Source organism: Ambystoma mexicanum, chromosome 7q (genome assembly GCF_040938575.1).
Source record: "Ambystoma mexicanum isolate Mex_15411 chromosome 7q, UKY_AmexF1_1, whole genome shotgun sequence".
Taxonomy (NCBI): domain Eukaryota; kingdom Metazoa; phylum Chordata; class Amphibia; order Caudata; family Ambystomatidae; genus Ambystoma; species Ambystoma mexicanum.
The window spans coordinates 980,179,555-980,198,483 of NC_090941.1; the positions used below are offsets into that span (position 1 = coordinate 980,179,555).

At 43.6% G+C, this 18,929-nt stretch overlaps 1 protein-coding gene across 2 annotated transcripts in view; it reads right to left on the reverse strand.

Moving 5' to 3' along the window:
* The window catches only part of FCHSD2 (FCH and double SH3 domains 2), a 1,767,327-nt gene that overhangs the window by 1,333,593 nt on the left and 414,805 nt on the right, over positions 1 to 18,929 (reverse strand). The gene's annotated exons all lie outside the window — the stretch shown is intronic.

The following is an 18,929-nucleotide window of genomic DNA, read 5'->3' on the forward strand; positions in this document are numbered from 1 at the left end:
TATGATCCCTGGGCTTGAGGCCAAGGACAAGTCTAGCAGTCCTGTTCTGGATGAGTTGCAAAGGGCAGAGGGTAGTGGCAGGCAGATTTAGAAAGAGGTTGTTGCAGTAGTCCAGCCTAGAGAGAACCAGAGCTCTAGAAACAGTGAGCATCTGAGGGAAGGAGAGGAATGAAAGAAAACCCCTGAGGAGGTGCAGTTGGTAGTTTGACTTCTTAGAGACGTCAGAGATGTGTTGAGAAAAGGAAAGCGTGGAGTCAAAGATGACCCAGAGGTTCTTAGCCTCACAAGTGGGGGCAGGAAGAGGGCCATGGGAGGCCGGCCAGAGAGAGACGGGAAAGGAAGGTGCAGGAGTGCTGATAAGCAGGATCTCCGTCTTACAGGCATTAAGGCAGAGGTTGTTGGCGGCACACCACTACTGGATTGCAGACAGAGATGAGAGAGGGAGAAGAGGTGGCAGAGGGGAGCCTGAAAACGAGCTGAGTGTCATCAGCATAGCACTAAAAGTTGGAGCAGAGAGCAGCAATGCAGTGGGCGAGGGGTGCCAGGTATTGGTTGAAAAGCCAGGGAGAGAGGTTAGATCCCTGGGGAACACCACAATTGGAGAGTGAGATAAAGGAGATGAAAGACCCAAATTGGACCTGTTAGGGACGTTTGGAGAGGAAAGAGGTCCGACCAGGCCCGGTCCTGATCAGTGATACCCAGGTTATCACGGAGGCGGTTGAACAGGATGGCATGGTTGACCGTATCAAAGGCAGAAGAGAGATCGAGTAGGATGAGGGCAGAGGGGAGATTAGAATCAAGGTTGTAAAGCAGGTCTTCACGGATGTTCAAGAGAGCAGTTTCTGTGCTTCTGGCTGCTCTGAAGCCAAACTGATGGTCATGGAGACAACCAACAGAATCAGTGTGGAGGTTAATGTGGGAGATGGCCAAGGTTTCCAGGAGTTTGCCCAGTAAAGGAGTGATAAAGATCAGGCGATAGTTAGACGGGCAGGAGGGGTCGGCTGTAGGTATCTTGAGGAGAGAGTGCTTCAGAGGGGAGGGGAAAGCTCCAGTAGCGAAGGAGTGATTGCAGAAGTCGGCCAGGGAAGGAGCAAGGGTGTCAATATGGTCCTTGATGGTTTTGGATGAACAGGGAAGAACCTGTTTTGACGAGACTTTCATAGATCGGACTTGAAATCGCGTTAGGGGAGAACAGAGGAAAGAATGAGGGAGGAGAGGCAGCTGAGGGGACGAGGGGTGGAGGTAGCGGAGAGAGAAGTGGGAAGAGGAGGAAAGGACGAGAGGGTGGACAGGATGTCCTGTTTTGTTTAGATGAAATGAGAAGCCAGGGCCGTGCAGAGGGCCTGGGAGGGGAAAGGAGAAGTAGAGACTGCAGCAGGATTGGCGAGCTCCTTGCAGATTTTAAAGAGTTCGGCAGAATTGTTAGATGCTCCAGAGACGCAGGCTTGGATGTGGGCAGACAGAGAGCCGATATTGCCATTGGAGCAGGCGGCAGGCCAGTTTGTCAGAGGATGCACAAGATACCCACCATTTCCTCTCAGCAACCCTAACCTTGCATTTAAGGGTAACAAGGTCAGAGTTGTACCAAGAGTTGCACTTGGCTTTGGGCTTCAAGCGGATCCTCATGACAGGGGCAACATCAAGAGTAGCGGAGATAGAGTGGAGCTTGGAAAGGGCAGCATCAGGATGACAGTCAGCCAGAGGTGGAAGGGGGTGAGAGAAAGTGGCAGCGAAAGCCTCAACTGACACACGCTTCATGGGCCATATGACTGAGAAGATAGGTGGCACTGTTGGAGCTGGCATTCACTGCGGGGTAGAGAGGGAGAGATGGAAGGAAAGGAGAAAGTGATCACTCCAGTAGAGGAGTCGTGAGAGGGTTAGAGAGGGGAAGGTCAGAGGAGATGAGAACATCCAGAGTGTGCCCTGCAGAATGAGTCAGGCCAGAGGGAAGAATAGAAAGAGAGAGTCTCAGAGGTCGCGAAAGAGTCCAGAGGAGGGACAGGAAGCATCCAGGTGGATGTTGAGGTCTCCAAGGAGGAGGAGTTGAGCGGTCGGGGTCACAATGGAGGAGCAGAGGTCCGCAAACTCGGAGAGGAAGGAGGTGATCTAACCAGGTGGCCGGTAGATAGTGGCCACTGTGAGAGAGTGAACTAAGAAAAAAAGTGTCTACATTTAAAGACACTCCCGTCACCTGCACACCATTAAAGCTGAAATAAATCAGTCAATACAGTATTTATATTTTCAAAGATTTGCAATTCAGAGTAATCAACTCAAGGTAAAAAAAATATATATACACTTGGTTTAGGAAATTAATTTGTACAAACAATAGTAATTTACACATAAGGCCATCATAAAAAGCAAAGGAAAAAACCAAACAATATGTTCTTATGTTCAGGTGTGATTTTCAACTCTACGCGTTTCGGGGAAACTCCCCTTCTTCAGGAGGAATAGAAATCTGCAATTACATATATACATACAATTATTAATCACCTTTTAAATAAATGAAACCTAAAAATCAATTAGACAAAGCATTCACATTATTCATTTCTAACTGAATGCAGAAAGAGAAAAAGCTCATTCCCTATATATGTTTTACTTGATAGTTGGTGAACCATAATTCTAACACCGGTAGGGCTCCAAAAGAAAAGGACTAAAAAAGCAATAGTGTAAATGTTACCTCTACTGTGTCTTTATATGTAGTCTACCCCACTGAATGAATATTATGTAAGTCAAGAACATCCACAGCTGTCTCTAATCTATGGGGAATCCATCAAGGATATCTAATTTAGACAGGAGGTCATACTCACTAATCGAAAATCCGAACAACAAGTCCTGATTCAAGTAATCGTCAACCAAAGATGTGTAAACCAAAAATAGATAAATAAAGACCCAAGCGCTTACCCAAAGGTTTGGAACATGGAGAATAATTCCCAATGGAACTTAAGTAGGAAAAGCAACCAGGTTGTACAATCTCCGTTTTAGATATAATCGAAGTATCCTAAGGCTGGCAGTAGTCCTAAATGAATGTAAAAACTCACAGTTAGTGTTGAAATTAATCTAAATGAGCGTATCGATATCTCGCTATGGACCACCCTTACCTCAGTGAAGTATCTGTTGAACATACAGTAACTCCCAACTAATCGGCAAATATAATTCCACTCGCATAAATCGATGACACCGTTGTTCCAGTCAAAACATCTAGGCACTTGCAGATTCAAAATCACGTACTGTTAGATTCTAGAGGGGGTAAGCATACAACAATGCTCATTATAATTCAATGAACCACTATGGCCACATATTAAATACAGATCCAGATACTTCTAAATGAAGTCACCATCTTGATGCTTACAACAGATGAAAACGATCTTCTGCTCAGGCAAAATCCCGGCGATTAAGTGTAACATGCACCACTCGCACGGTGTCCGCGTACTGAATGAGCATTTATTGCCAAATTTAATGAAACCAGGAAGAGGTAGGTCACATGACCACATTATGTGACCCGGAAACTTCCAAGATGGACAAATCAGCACCTGACCGCGTCACTCGACTCTGAAAGCCCAAAAGATTGCTTTCCGAGATGCTAATGGAACTCAAGTAATGGTGATGTTAATCAAAAACTTCTAAAGGAGGAATTTGAACTACGGAAATGTACAATAATGGATGCCACTGCAGGTGTGGAAAATGAACAAAAGAAAAGGAGAATAATATTACAAACTAGGTCCTGATGCACAATCAAATTCAAACCCTAAAAATAAAAAACAGAGTCAAGAAATTTTAGAGGAAAAGAACACTTAATTCACCTATTCATGAATAAATCTTATGTGGGTATGACTGCATTGCATGTCGGTGTCACGTGCTAGGAAGATAATTCGAGCTGTGGAAATGTACAGAGATAGATGCCAATCCAGGTAAGGAAAGAAAACAAGAGAGGAAACATTCTTTAAAAAAAAAAAGGGATGCACTGTAAATTAAAGACAGAAAAAAAAACAAGATTCCAGAGTCGGAGGATGTAAAAGAATACTTAGTCCACCAACCCTTTCCATAACTATTTTACAGTCAAAGATTAAACTTGACCGAGGATCAAAAATCAGTCAACACACACGGAAACTATGAAGAATCCTACAGTGCGTACACCAGTTCCAAAAGAAGCCCATCTAAACAGTTTCTAAAAATAAACAGATGTTATGGCCCTACTTATATATACCTAGATGAAACAGTTGAGGGAAAACCCATTCGGACCTCTCGGTGAGATAGTGTCCAAAAGATTAATCCAAAACATCTTTGTGCCAAAATCCTTGCATTGTCACCTCCTCTATATGCCGTTTTTTGACTACTTCCAGAATGTTAAATCTTAACTGAGCCACATTATGTCTCTCCTTGGTGAAGTGTCTTGCTACAGGAGATTTTTCATTCTTACACCGAATGATTTATGCTCTGTCCATCTTTCCCGGGCCGACCTTGCTTTTTGGCCAATGTACATAAGTTCACATGGGCACTTAATGCTGTAGACAACCCCTGTGGTTCTACATGTGGAAAAATCCTTGAGTTTGATTTTCCTCCCCGTCTGAGGGTCCTCCTTTGCCACATTATTACAATGACTACACGTCAAGCACGGGAATGTTCCCTTTTTCCTGGTTGCAAATGTGGATTGTGTCCGTTTAGGTGCCCTTTCTGCTTTCACTAACCTGTCTCTGAGGTTAACACCCCTTCTGTACACCATCATAGGTGGTCATGGAAACAGTTCAAGTAACGTCGGGTCATGGTGTAGAATAGACCAATGTTTCTGTAAAATTCTTTTTATGTGAAAACTTTGTATCGAGTACTTTGAAATGTGTAAAATCGAGGCCGTCTCTTTCTTAGGTTTTGGAGTGAGAAGTTGTTCCCTTGTGATGGGATGAGCCCTAGTTTGTGCTTGCTCTAGGATAACTTTAGGGTATCCTCTGGAGGTAAATTCATCGGTGAAAAGATCGCATTCCCCTTGGAAATCATCTCAGTCTGTGATTATTCTTTTGAGACTTAAGATCTGACTATACGGTAAACTTGACATCATTGGTTTCGGATGAAAACTCGCATAATGCATTAAGCTGTTGACATCAGTTGGTTTGTGAAATAATGATGTTCTAATTTGATTGTTGACAATTTCCAACTCAACGTCTAGGAAGTGTAATTTTGGGTCGCCAATCTCAAAGGTAAATTTAATACGTGAATGTACATTGTTCAGGTAGTCAAAAAACTCTTCTAGTTCACTTTTGGAGCCATAAAAATGTCATCAATATACCTTTTCCAAACCACAATTTTAGTAGACCATTCAATTACATCCAATACAAACTGTTGTTCAGACCAGTACATGTAAATGTTTGCATATGAGGGGCCATTGCTGACCCGATCGATGTTCCAGACACTTGTGCAAAATACTGTCCTTGATAACGAAAATAACTGTTGTGCAGGATAATTGTGATAAATTCCAACACTAACTGAGGATCACATTTCACATTTTGAGATTGTAACAGTAGCCATTCTACAGCTTCGATACCCTCCTGATGTGGGATGGAGGTGTATAGGCTACATACGTCCATTGAAAATAAAATACATTCTGATGACAAACAAGTGATCTCTTTGATATTCAAGAGGAAGTCTGTGGTATCTCTCAAATAGATTGGTATTAGTTGAACCAGAGGTTGTAAAATCCTGTCCACATATTTGGACAGTGGGTCTAGAATGCTATCAGCACCCGCCACGATAGGTCTTAACGGGGGTGAAGTTGATTTTTGTGAATCTTTGGAAGTCCATACAGGACTGGAATTATTGGATACTTTTTCAGTAGAAAGTACCTCGTTTTAACATTGATCCAATCATTGTCAAATGCTTTATTTACACAGTCCTCAATTATAACCCTGATTTGGGCAGTTGGATCTCTTATCTAACAGAAGGTAAGTACTATTATCATTCAACATGTCCTTACATTGGGTATGATAGAAACAGGAGTCCATCACTACTACTGCACCCCCCTTATCTGCAGGTTTAATTGTTAATTCAAGATCTTTCGACAAGGATTCAATTTCTTTAAGTTGAGAGTCCTTAAGGTTAAATGGAACTTTTGGGTGGTACTTAATTTTCTTCAAATCATTTTCAACTTTGAATTTGAACATATTAATCACCGGATTGTCAAGTGGCGGATCAAACAAACTTTTGGGTTTCATCTCTAATGTGTGTGACACTAATCATAGGTAGCACCCGCATCTTGTAATATGTCCTTTTCTAAAATTAATGAAATTACGGATAAACATGCCACAACTTTGGCTTTTACAAATGAAGAAGCTAAACAGATTTTAGCTCTGATTGGCCAAACTGAAAAGCTTACGGATATACCAACAAATCCAGATCACCTCATTTCGAAACTTGAAAGAATCATTAGATGGAAGATTTCGCAAAAATTACATGCCTCGACTCTTGTCGAGTATTATAAATCACAACGCATACCTAGGGGATTGAGAGTCTATCTCAGGCCTACATTATGCAAAGAAAACAAGGAATCATCATTAAATGGGATCAGATATTGAGCAAGTGTTCATTAGATCTCATACTTCTTACCATACAAGAATTAGCAAAATCTCTGGATACAATTGACAAGGAGATAACAGATTTAACCAGTCAATTATCTAAGCTTAAATCTGAACAGGACCTTAAAAGTATTCTAGAAGACATCAACCAAAAGCTTGCTTCATATAAACAGGATATTGAGCAATGTAAACTATGTAAATTTAAGAGGGATACGTTTGACTATCATAACGATATCGTATACTCTTGGCAGGAATTTTATGCACAAAGAAACAGAAGTAGATTCCCTAATCCACGCCCCAATTCATCAGGTTCGGACAACACTACTGAAGGTAGCTTAGGTGACCCAATACCAGGTAGAACTGTACCCACACGGAAACCAACTGCAAGTGACCATTCAGGGGAAGCAGGCGCTTCAATACCTGTAGCCCCAGGATCACCACCAACAGTGCCTTTTTTAGAAAAAAGACCCGACGTGGGCACAAGGTCCAAAAAGAAAAACAAATGAGGGAGTCAATAGTGGTGAATAGTTCCAATAAATCCCTGACTGCAAATCAACTCAATATTCTCAACAAAGGATTGTCATTTGTTCCAACAAGTAATTCTACATTGTTTGAAGAGAAAGTGAATCTTCATTTACTATTACGTAAAAATTAAACTGACATTTTTTGCTACACAGACTATGGATACAGTTGATGAGGATTACATGGAGGATACATTAGATGACAATCCGGTGATTAATATGTTCAAATTCAAAGTTGAAAATGATTTGAACAAAATTAAGTACAACCCAAAAGTTCCATTTAAACCTAAGGACTCTCAACTTAAAGAAATTGAATCCTTGTCAAAAGGTTTAAACAATTAAACCTGCGTGAATTAACAATTAAACCTGCAGATAAGGGGGGTGCAGTAGTAGTGATGGACTCCTGTTTCTATCATACCCAATGTAAGGACATATTGAATAATAATAGTACTTACCTTCTGTTAGATAGAGATCCAACTGCCCAAATCAGGGTTATAATTGAGGACTGTGTAAATAAAGCATTTGACAATGATTGGATCAATGTTAAAACGAGGTCCTTTCTACTGAAAAAGTATCCAATAATTCCAGTCCTGTATGGACTTCCAAAGATTCACAAAAATCAACTTCACCCCCCGTTAAAACCTATCGTGGCGGGTACTGATAGCATTCTAGACCCACTGTCCAAATATGTGGACAGGATTTTACAACCTCTGGTTCAACTAATACCGACCTATTTGAGAGATACCACAGACTTTCTCTTGAATATCAAAGAGATCACTTGTTTGTCATCAGAATGTATTTTATTTTCAATGGACGTATGTAGCCTATACACCTCCATCCCACATCAGGAGGGGATCAAAACTGTAGAATGGCTACTGTTACAATCTCAAAATGTGAAATGTGATCCTCAGTTAGTATTGGAATTTATCACAATTATCCTGCACAACAGTTATTTTCGTCATCAAAGACAGTATTTTGCAAAAGTGTCTGGAACATCGATGGGGTCAGCAATGGCCCCTGCATATGCAAACATTTACATGTACTGCTTTGAACAACAGTTTGTATTGGATGTAATTGAATGGTCTACTAAAATTGATGTTTGGAAAAGGTATATTGATGACATTTTTGGGGTCTGGTGTGGCTCCAAAGTGAACTAGAAGAGTTTTTTGACTACCTGAACAATGTACATTCACATATTAAATTTACCTTGGAGATTGGCACCCAAAATTACACTTCCTATACGTTGAGTTGGAAATTGTCAACAATCAAATTAGAACATCATCATTATACTTTGTCCACAATATGGCGTTTGTAGGGGAAGTTGATTTTTGGCACCGTCTCACAAACACTCAAAGTAAGCAGCTGCAGATTGCCACCTTTAGAGTATGGTTGGAAATTGAAAGAACTCTGAACATCTTTGTATGAACCTGTTAAACGCTATGGCATTGACTTCTGCAGAGACTTATGATCCTTTGTTCCATGTACCTCAGTATGGGTAATCGTTATTAATGTTTAATGATCAGAAGAACAGCAAGAGCAATAAGTGCTAAACTATGATGAGCTTAATGGTAACTTAAATCTCCTTCAGTCAGTCAGTATTAATATGTAATATGTAATAGGTTTCTCTTTTTATTCTTTTTTTTCCTTATGCGGTTTTCTTTCATTAGTTTTATACTCTATAATGTATTTATATTTGATCTTATATAATTTATCAGTATGTGAAAAGTTTAAATATAAACTGTAACACATTATTAATAAATAAATAAATAAATTAGAACATCATTATTTCACAAACCAACTGATGTCCACAGCTTACTGCATTATGCAAGTTTTCATCTGAAACCAATGATGTCAAGTTTACCGTATAGTCAGATCTTACATCTCAAAAGAATAACCACAGACTCTTATGATTTCCAAGGGGAATGCAATGTTTTGACCGATACATTTACCTCCAGAGGATACCCTAAAGTTATCCTAGAGCAAGCACAAACTAGGGCTCTCCCCATCACAAGGGAACAACTTCTCACTCCAAAACCTACGAGTCAGCCTCGATTTTAAACATTTCAAAGTACTCGAGACAAAGTTTTCACATAAAAAGAATTTTACAGAAACATTGGTCTATTCTACACCATGACCCGACGTTACTTGAACTGTTTCCACGACCACCCATGATGGTGTACAGAAGGGGTGTTAACCTCAGAGACAGGTTAGTGAAAGCAGAAAGGGTACCTAAACAGACACAATCCACATTTGCAACCAGGTAAAAGGGAACATTCCCTTGCTTGACGTGTAGTCATTGTAATAATGTGGAAAAGGGGGAATATATTCTACACCCTCAGACGGGGAGGAAAATTAAACTCAAGGATTTTTCCACTTGTAGAACCACAGGGGTTGTCTACAGCATTAAGTGCCCATGTGGACTTATGTACTTTGGCCAAACAGCAAGGTCGGCCCGGGAAAGATGGACAGAGCATAAATCAAACATTCGGTGTAAGAATGAAAAATCCCCTGTAGCAAGACACTTCACCAAGGAGAGACATAATGTGGCTCAGTTAAGATTTAACATTCTGGAAGTAGTCAAAAAACCGCATAGAGGAGGTGACTATGCAAGGATTCTGGCACAAAGAGAGATGTTTTGGATTGATCTTTTGGACACTATCTCACCGAGAGGTCTGAAACTGAACTGGTGTACGCACTGTAGGATTCTTCATAGTTTCCGTGTGTGTTGACTGATTTTTGATCCTCGGTCAAGTTTAATCTTTGACTGTAAAATAGTTATGGAAAGGGTTGGTGGACTAGGTATTCTTTTACATCCTTTGACTCTGGAATCTTGTTTTTTTTCTGTCTTTAATTTACAGTGCAACCCTTTTTTCTAAAAGAATGTTTCCTCTCTCTTGTTAACTTTCCTTACCTGGATTGGCATCTATCTCTGTACATTTCCGCAGCTCGAATTATCTTCCTAGCACGTGACACTGATATGTGAGTGTCACGTGACACCGACATGCAATACAGTCTTACGCACGTAAGATTTATTCATGAATGGTGAATAAGTGTTCTTTTCCTCTAACATTTCTTGACTCTGTTTTTTATTTTTAGGGTTTGAATTTGATTGTGCATCAGGACCTAGTTTGTAATATTATCCTCCTTTTCTTTTGTTCATTTTCCACACCTGGAGTGGCATCCATTATTGTACATTTCTGTAGTTCAAATTACCTCTTTAGAAGCTTTTGATTAACATCACCATTACTTGAGTTCTATTAGCATCTCGGAAAGCAATCTTTTGGGCTTTCAGAGTCTAGTGACACGGTCAGGTGATGATTTGTCAGTCTTGGAAGTTTCCGGGTCACATGACGTAGTCATGTGACCTACCTCTTCCTGGTTTCATTAAATCCGTCAAAAAATGCTCATTCAGTACGTGGACACCGTGCGAGTGGTGCACGTTACACTTAATCACCGGGATTTTGCCTGAGCAGAAGATCGTTTTCATCTGTTGTAAGCATCAAGATGGTGACTTCATTTAGAAGTATCTGGATCTGTATTTAATATGGGGCCATTGTGGTTCGTTGAATTATAATGAGCATTGTTGCATGCTTACCCCCTCTAGAATCTAACTGTACGTGATTTTGAATCTGCAAGTGCCTAGACGTTTTGACTGGAACACTGTTTTCATCCATTTACGACGAGTCGAATTATCTTTGCCGATTAGTTGGGAGTTACTGTATGTTCAACAGATACTTCACTGAGGTAAGGGTGGTCCATAGCAAGATATCGATATACGCTCATTTAGATTAATTTCAACACTGAGTTTTTACATTCATTTAGGACTTCTGCCAGCCTTAGGATACTTCGATTATATCTAAAACGGAGATTGTACAACCTGGTTGTTTTTCCTACTTAAGTTCCATTGGGAATTATTCTCCATCTTCCAAACCTTTGGGTAAGCACTTGGGTCTTTATTTATCTATTTTTGGTTTACAGAACTTTGGTTGACGATTAGTTGAATTAGGACTTGTTCGGATTTTTGATTAGTGAGTATTACCTCCTGTCTAAATTAGATATCCTTGATGGATTCCCCATAGATTAGAGAAAGCTGTGGATATTGGCTAACATAATATTCATTCAGTGGGGTAGACTACATATAAAGACACAGTAGAGGTAACTTTTTACACTATTGCTTTTTTAGTCCTTTTCTTTTGGAGTCATACCGGTGTTAGAATTATGGTTCACCAACCATCAAGTAAAACATATAGGGAATGAGCTTTTTCTCTTTCTGCATTAAGTTAGAAATGAATAATGTGAATGCTTTGTCTAATTGATTTTGAGGTTTCATTTATTTAAAAGGTGATTAATAATTGTATGTATATATGTAATTGCAGATTTCTATTGCTCATGAAGAAGGGAATAGTTTCTTACCTGTAACTCCATTTCTCCAGCAATGGTATCTTTCATGGATTCACATGCTTAGAATATTCCCTGTCGTCAGGCTGGGAATCCTCGGTAAGTTATATATAGACGTTTTCCATAGGAAAACTTCCGACACTTGTGTCCTAGCTACGTCGTTTTAGGCCGCGTACGGCAGCGCCACTAGGACGTAGAGGTATAAATAGACCCGCCCCCGCGGCTCCCACAGATTTCGGCCCCCAAAGTAGTATGGGGGGATCTCTGGTTTGCATGCGTAGGGGAGGCTGGCGGGCGCATGTGAATCCATGAAAGATACCAATGCTGGAGAAATGGAGTTACAGGTAAGAAACTATTCCCTTCTCCAGCATTGGATCTTTCATGGATTCACATGCTTAGAATAGATTGTATAGCAGTATCCCCCAACGTTGGAGGTGTGTATGCAAACCAATATCACAATAACCATAATGCATATTTATCATGGCAAAACATCACATTATAGTATGTGAACAGTGAAAACACCACACTTAAAAGTACATTAGCCGAAGGATGTGACCCCTTAATTGGGGCTTACCTTATTGAAACAGATGCCGTAGGACTGCACGACCCATCTGTGTATCCTCAGCATGTTGCTGTTAGAGGCAATAATGCCGGGTAAACGTGTGTGGTACCGACCAGGAAGCCGCCTGACAGATATCTCCCAGCGGATTTCCGGACCACAATGCCGTCGACGAAGAAGTGGATCTCGTTGAATGGGCCCTTGGACGCTTCTCTAGCGGTTTTCCGGCATTTGAGTGACAAAAGGAAATAGCAGACGACACCAATCGGGCTAGTCCTTGTTTTGAGATCGGTTTACCTTTAGCAGAAGAAACATAAGCCACAAATAGTTGTCTCGTGTCTCTGAAGCTTTCAGTGCGATGGAGGTAAAATTTTAAAGCTCTTTTCACGTCCAATGTAGGGAGAGTCTCCGCAATCGACGAAGGTGTTGGAAAAAACGTCTGCAGCACTATAGAAGAGTGCTTATGGAACATGGTAGGCACTTTAGGAGTTAAATGAGGATTAGTAGCCAACACGACTATTATTGAAAAACCTCAAGTACGGTGGATCGATCACTAAAGCTTGTATTTCCGACAGTCGTCGAGCCGAAGTAATAGCCACCAGAAAAGCCAATTTCCACGACAAAAATTTCAATGAGGACGATGACATCGGCTCAAAAGGGGGCTTCATCAGCGCTGCCAGATCCAGATTAAGACTGCAGATTGGAGGAAACTTTTTCGTGGGAGGAAAGGTTCCGAACAATCCTTTAAGGAAATGTTTAATCAGCCGGTCACTAAATAACGGAGTTGAATGTCTCTTCCGAGTAAATCTCGAAATGGCAGCTAGATGCACTTTTATGGATGAAACCGACAAGCCTTTTTGAGTTAGAAGTAGCAAGTATGGTAGAAGCTGTTCCGGTGTGACATTAAGCGGGACCAAACCTGGTTGACCTGCGCACCATATGCAGAATCTCTTCCATTTGTATGAATATGAAGCGTTCGTGGACGGCGCCCTCGCCGCTTGCAAACTGCGATGACAGTCTGCTGGAATCTCTAACGTACCAAACTCTGAGAAATCAGGAGCCAGGCTGTTAGACTGAGGCTGTCCGGGTCGTGATGCCAAACAACCCCTTTCTCTTGAGACAGAAGGTTCAGGATTTTCTGGAACCTCATTGGTTCTGCTGCTGAAAGATGTAGTAGATCGGAGAACCACACTTGTCTGGCCCAGTACGGGGCCACCAGGATCACCCGACATGGATATCTGTGGATCCATTGCAGAGTCCGACGTATGAGCGGAAACGGGGAAAAGGCATACAGAAACTTGTCCGTCCGCGGGAAAGAGAACGCTTCCCCTAGTGAGCCTTGCTGTGGCCACCTGCTCGCGTATTGTGGGCATTTCCTGTTGTTTCTTGTTGCAAAGAGATCGAGGGCCGGACGGCCCCATTTCTCGAAGACACAGTGTAGTTGTTGGTCGTTCAGTTCCCATTCGTGTAGTCGATTCATCTCCCTGCTGAGAGAGTCTGCTTGCACGTTTTTGACTCCTGGCAAGTGGAACGCCAATAGATATATCTTCTGAAGGGCCCAATGCCAGATCTCCTGGGCTTCGGTCGACAGAGTTCTGGAGCGAGTTCCTCCCTGTTTCCTTAGATAAAACATTGTTGTTGTGTTGTCTGTCATAATCCATACAGCTGATCCCTTTATCCGTGGAAGAAAGGATTTCAGGGCCCAACGCACCGCCCTTAACTCCAGCACATTGATATGAAGGCCGGACTCCTGCGATGACCAATGACCCTGAACCTGTAGGGAATCCAGATGAGCTCTCCATCCACTTAGAGAAGCATCCATCACCACTGTCATCTGGACCACCGTTTCCAGCAATGGCATTCCCTTTTTTCAGATTTTTGGAAACTCTCCACCATTGAAGCGCCTGCACGAGTTTGCTGTTGATGGTCAATTTGTCCGACCAACGCCCTTGACTATGTGCCCATCGATCCGCCAAGAACTGAATCGGACTCATGTAGAGACAATTGTTGATTAAGGGTATGCAGGACGACATGGTCCCCAGTAGGGACATCGACTTTCCAATCCGATGCTTTTCGCTGTAGTTTCAGAACCCTTTGGACGGATGGCTTTACGAGTCCTGACTGCGTCTGGAACTCCGCCCCCAGAAAGACCAAGGTCCTTGATGGCGATAAGGAGGACTTTTCGAAGTTTATTGCGAAGCCCAAACGTTGTAGGAGGCACATGGTGGCATTCAGACTTTCCTGTGCCCTTTCCGGAGACAATCCCCTCACTAGCCAATCGTCCAGATAAGGGTACACATGATGACCTTCTTTCCTTAACCAGGCTGCTACTGGAGCCAGACATTTCGTGAACGTCCTGGGAGACGATTTCAGTCCGAAGGGGAGGACCTTGAACTGATAGTGGGTTCATCCGACAACGAACCGTAGAAATCTTTTATGTCGTCGTATGCGTCCTGAAGGTCTAGCGATGACAATCTCCCGGTTGTATCGAACGGATCACCTCTTGGAGTGTCAGCATCTTGAATTTTAGATTCTTGAGCAGTTTGTTGAGAGCTCGTAGATCTAGAATGGGACGCCATTTTCCATTGGGTTTCTTGGCAACAAAGTAACGGGAGTACACTCCCTGTCCTCTTTCTGCCACCGGGACCAGTTCTATAGCCCCTTTCTGCAGCATAAGCGCCACCTCTTGCATTAGTATTTGAAGGTGGGGCTGCGTTGAGAACACCGGTGGAATGCGTGGTGGCTTGGCCTTGAACTGTAGAGAATGGCCCAGATGTATCGTGTCCAAAACCCATTGGCCTGTTATGCGCGCCCTCTCGTCGACGTGACGAGACACTCTGCCCCCCAGGACGTCCTGTAAGTTGTCATTGCTGGCTTTTGGCCTGTTTATCCTTCGTCGACGAGGAGTAGGCGTCTCGTCGTCTGGAGGTTTGGTAATCTCTGCCTTTACGAGTAGCTTGGGCTGCACGTCTGTAGCCTTGGGAAGAGTAGGAGGGTCTGCTGAAACCTCGGTCTCTAGATTATCCAGACCGGGATTTACCTGATGCTCCTCTGAAAGGACGAAAGGAACGAAAATTCCTACCACTCTGGAGGGCTCCAAGGGAACGAGCCGTGTCAGAATCTTCTTTCATGCCCTTCAAGGCCTCATCCACTTTCTCCCCAAACAGGTGTTCTCCTTCGCACGGCATATCCATTACCGTATATTGTACCTCTGGTCTGAACGTCGTGCACTTAAGCCAGGCTTGCCTTCGTAACACTACGCCATTGTTGATTTGTTTAAAGCCTGATTCCGCCAGGTCGACAGCAATGTTAATGGAATGATTGGAAGCCTCTTCTCCCTCACGTACGAGCAGCATGGCAGATCTCCTGTGTTCTCCCTATCTCCCTATCATACCTGGCCATAATAGCCAGGGAGTTGGCTGCTTTAACTGTAGTCGCTCCAACCGATAGCAATTTCTTCCCAAAAGCATCTCGTCTCCTGGCTTCGTTGTCTGGCGGGGTCGTGCATTTGTGTTGCGACCTTGCCTTTCTGGCTGCTGCAGCGGATACCACTGATTCCGGCGAAGGTTAAGACGTCAAGCACTTGGGAGTGGATTCCGGAGCCTTGAATTTCTTTTCCAATCGACCTTTTACTGCCGGTTCTGAAAAAGGATGACGCATGGTTTTTAGTCCCTCCTGCTAGACATGGTCTAAAATGGGGATAGCAAATATCGACTTTCTTCTCTTGCCCATATGATCGAAAAGAAAACAATCTTTTTTCTCTTCTTCTGGGACTAGGCCAAACTCTGCACATGCCTTACCCATCATGGCAGGGAAAGCACCCACGTCATCAGGTGGTGATGGCTGCGCCGGACTCTTTGGAGTTTCCATCTCCGCTTCAGAGTCCCATGTCGGGTCCCTTGAGGGGGATAACGAGATGTCTGAACCCGACCCTTCATGTTCCGACTGACGAGAATGCTCTTCCTCAACTGGGTAAGCGGTAGGAATTCTGGATGGAGGGCGAGGAGCCGGGCCTGGCTCGTCGACGACTGGCGAAGCCTGTAACACTGCCGGGACACTAAGCTGAGGTAACTGTGTGTTCAACCGCTCCAACAGCTTCTGTAATGTGTTCAACACCTCCAGGGACAGAACTGTCTGAGGATTCAGTAAGGAAGAGGTAACTGGAATGGCACTTCCACTCGAGAGCGACACCGAACCAGTTGGTTCAGTTGGATGTGCGACCGGACCACGGTCATCCTCCGCCGATGAGATGGAGAAAGCCGCTTCTGGTTGCAGCAAGGCCTCAGGCGGGACGGGATCAAAAACTTCCGGTTGCCATCCCACCGACGGGGCCACCGTCGACGATGACATCTTTTCCATAGGCGCTGTTTGACCTGACGAAATAGCCGTAGGAAGAGCCGTCGCCGAAGACAAAGCCGGCTTCGACAATCGGACCGTCGTCGATGAAGTCTGTGGCGCAGGGTCTTGAGGCGTTCCTGCCCTTTTTGAACTTGACTTGTGGGACGAGGACTCTCGACTCGAGGTAGACTTATGACGGTCTCCTGAGGAGGATTTCGATGAGTCTTTTCTCTCCTTTTTAGATGAGGAGGAAGAAGACGAAGCCTTATGTGAAGAGGAGGACCTCGCAGGATGTTTCTCCGAGGGGCGTTTTTCAGATGAACGTGATTTCTTCGCCGGAGGCTCCGCAGACACTGAGCGACGAGGGGGTACAGGAGACTAAGATCTCGAGGCTGTACAGCCTACCTCCGATGCCGGCTACGCACCCGCTCCGTCATTGAGCCAAGTAACCAGGTGTCTGTTGCGGTCTTTTAGGGTCTTTTCTGAGAAGCCCTGACAGATCTCACACGTGTCCGCCGTATGATGAGGGTGAAGACAGTAAATACAGTCCATATGCCCGTCTCCTTCATACACTTTAAGACCGCATGTAGCACACGGACGAAATAACGCCTTTCCAGACATTCTTCGAAAAGAAACAGTCAAAGAAGAAGAAGAAGAAGAACACACAACCTAATAAAATAGTAGATACTCGAGGTAATCCCACTACTTTGGAAGACGATTGAAATCTGAGGGAGCCACGGGGGCGGGGCTATTTATACCTCTACGTCCTAGTGGCGCTGCCGTACGAGGCCCAATACGACGTAGACAGGACACAAACGTGTCGGAAGTTTTCCTATGGAAAACATCTATATATAACTTACTGAGGATTCCCAGCCTGACGACGGGGAATATTCTAAGCATGTGAATAAATGAAAGATCCAATGCTGGAGAAGGGGAGTTTCCCTGAAACGCAAAGAGTTGAAAATCACACCTGAACATAAGAACATATTGTTTGGTTTTTTCCTTTGCTTTTTATGATGGCCTTATGTGTAATTTACTATTGTTTGTACGAATTCATTTTTTACCTTGAGTTGATTACTCTGAATTACATATCTTTGAAAATATAAATACTGTATTGACTGATTTCTTTCAGCTTTAATGGTGTACAAGGGACGGGAGTGTCTTTAAATGTAGACACTTTTTCTTAGTTCATGTTTTACACAGGCTCCAGTGTCAGGGTCTGCATTCCTCCCCAGCACCCGAAATTTTGTAAAATGTTTATGTGACTACTCTTCACAGTGACATATAATTAGGTGTGCACCTATTGATAACCATTTTTTGCACTGTGAGAGAGTGGCCAGGAATGAGAGAAAGCCTACAGATCTGGCATTCAAAGGAGGTGTAGACCTGCATAGGAATGATAGAGGCAGGACCCCACTCAGGGAAGATCCAGGCTACACCCCCACCGGTGCGGTTGGCTCTGAGTGCCTTAGAGGATCTCGTATCCATCAGGGAGGAGAGTGTCAAAGCTTGTGACAGAGCTGGTTGTGAACCATGTCTCGGAGAGACCAAGGACATCAAGGTTGTGTTCTTCCAGGAGACGGCAGACGTCAGAGGAGTGTTTGATAGCTGAGCGAGAGTTAAGAGTGGCAAGGTGGAGAAGGTTGCCATCCTTGAAAGACTTCCGGGGAGGAGAAATTAGAGGTACTCACTGCAGAGGTGTAGGAGGAGCCCGAGGAAGGGTAGAGAAGGTAGGAGGAGAGAGCAGGGTAGCAAAGGAGGAGGACGTGGGTGCCAGAGAAGAGGCAGAGGGTGGTGGCAAGGAAGCCGAAGAAAGGAGAAAAGGGATTACGGGAGCTGAAAGGAAATTGATAAGGAGTGGGAAACGTCTGTCAAAGAGGAGGAGGTTGGCCTGAGGAACTTGGACCAAGACGTTGCCATTCAGGTAAACATTAATGATGGCCTGAGAGGAGTGGAAGGAGGCAAGGAGGACCTCCCACAGGGGGCCACCATTAATGGGAGAGGAGGAGTAAGGCAAGAGCACAAAGACCATATGAAGAGTGTATAGGTCTATCGAAGGAACGACAAAGAGTAGGTTGGTGAGAGTCTGTCTGGAGGAAGCGCTGGTGTAGGTATCGGCAATAGAGAGGCCTGGGTTGGAGACCAGGATATCCTTTTTGAACTTCTTCCTACCAGACTTAGTTAGAAGGGAAGGGTAGTCGATAGAGAAGCAGTTGGAAAAGATAGGAGAGACAGAGAGCACCATAACTGAAGTGAAAAGGGGGGAGGGGAGAGGGCGGTGGATGGGAAATGAAGGAAGAAAAGAGGGGAAATGGTGAGAAAAGGGGGGGGTGCAAGCAGAGGAGACAAAATAGCTAAGGTGGGAAAGCACAGCAGGTAAAACAGTGGTCACTGGGCACAGCACAATTCGAAAAATGTGGCAAGCCAGATGAAAGCAGTGGTCACAGGGGACAGGGGCAGGCTGATACATTTAACAGGGCAAGGTTAAAATTGACTTTCAGCAGGGCTGGCTAAAACATAAAACAGGGCAGGCTACATTCGATTTTTTCAGCA